The 1,502-nt window shown below is 43.1% G+C and overlaps 1 non-coding gene across 1 annotated transcript; it reads left to right on the forward strand.

Annotated features, from left to right (window-relative positions):
- The first annotated feature begins 1,087 nt into the window (after window positions 1-1,087).
- On the forward strand, window positions 1,088-1,287 carry LOC144494525 (U2 spliceosomal RNA). Its single transcript, XR_013498089.1, has one exon. It is a non-coding gene; the product is annotated as a U2 spliceosomal RNA (small nuclear RNA).
- The last annotated feature ends 215 nt before the right edge of the window (window positions 1,288-1,502 follow it).

The following is a 1,502-nucleotide window of genomic DNA, read 5'->3' on the forward strand; positions in this document are numbered from 1 at the left end:
TCTTTTAAATCTTTTCTTTAAATCTATCACTTTAATCACTTGCTCTAATTATCCTCACATGGCTTGATGTCATAATTTGTTTGATCATGCTTCTGTGAAGCACTTTGCGATCTTTTACTCTGATAAAGGTGCTGTATAAATGTAAGTTGTTCTTCATCTTCTGCTGCTGTGGGAGCTCCTGCTTGGTGAGGGTGGCCTGAGACAAGGAGGGAAAAAGAGATTCAACATGATCAGGAGACAAATTCTGCAATGGCAAATATTTACCTGAGCGACCGCTGCTGGGCATTGCTGTGTGCACTGAAGGACAACCAATAAGATTGTCAGATCAGCTCTGCTGCAATCAATCAGTCGCATGACATTTTATTTCCACCACTACTTCCTGGTCTCATACTTTTAGAACCTTGGGACTGTTTTATCGTGCTGGATCGATCAGTGTGGAGTCTATTCCTCATTAGAATCATAGAAACCCTACAGAGCAGAAGGAGACAATTCGGCCCATCAAGCCTGTACCGACAACACTCCCAACAAGGCCCTACCCCCCATAATCCCACATATTTACCCTGCTAATCCCTCTAATCTATGCATCCTGGGACACTAAGGGGCAATTTAGCATGGCCAATGCACCTAACCTGCACACCTTGGGACTACTTTGAGAAACAACTTGCAAACTCCTTGCAACGCTATCTAACTCAATCTGTTTGCAAAAGAGAAGAGAAAGCTGTAGGGACTAAAACATCAAAGAGAAAACGCTGTTGCCGAATAGGTTACACGTGTTACGAAAGGGACAGAATGCAATCTTGTGAAAATATTCAATTGCCTTAAGACAAGGGAGCAAGGGAAATCGTAAAATTTGAATAATAATCAAGTGAGTTAAAACCAATTTCGCACCAAGTCATTAATTTCCCACATTCCCCCAGTAAACATCCTTTTGTTGATTGATGCATCCGTGATAACTCATTTTAAATGATGGCACAACATGAAGCTTCACAGAAGAAGGGAGCGTGCTCGACTAACTGGAGGGTAATTCGCTCTGAGGTGTCGCTGAGCACAACAGCGGCTTGAGTTGTAAAATCCAACAGTGGGATTAGTCGCTTCTCGGCCTTTTGGCTAAGATCAAGTGTAGCATCGAAATGCTGTACTTGGTTGAACTCATTAGGTTACTTTTTAGCTTCATTTGAAGCAATTTTTAAAAGCAGCATCTCGGCCTTTTGGCTAAGATGCAAATGAGATCAAGCCTTGGAGGAGGTGCAATGGCCTGCTCCAATCAGCTTGGATCATGTAGATCAAGCCCAGGACAGAAGGTGAGAGCCCTGTCTTGTCAGTTTGTATCGGGAATGTCTCACTTGTTGAGACTCTGAATTGGACTTGATCGGATTGAATTGGATTTTTAAAAATTAAAAAAAACAGTGGGATTAGGCTGCGGTGTCAGGAAGCAGGGCTACGAAGCTGTAGTGAAATGCTTACAGGCAGTGCCGGATTTAGACTTGGTGAGGCACCTGCAG

This window comes from Mustelus asterias, chromosome 5 (genome assembly GCF_964213995.1).
Source record: "Mustelus asterias chromosome 5, sMusAst1.hap1.1, whole genome shotgun sequence".
NCBI classification, from domain to species: Eukaryota; Metazoa; Chordata; class Chondrichthyes; order Carcharhiniformes; family Triakidae; genus Mustelus; species Mustelus asterias.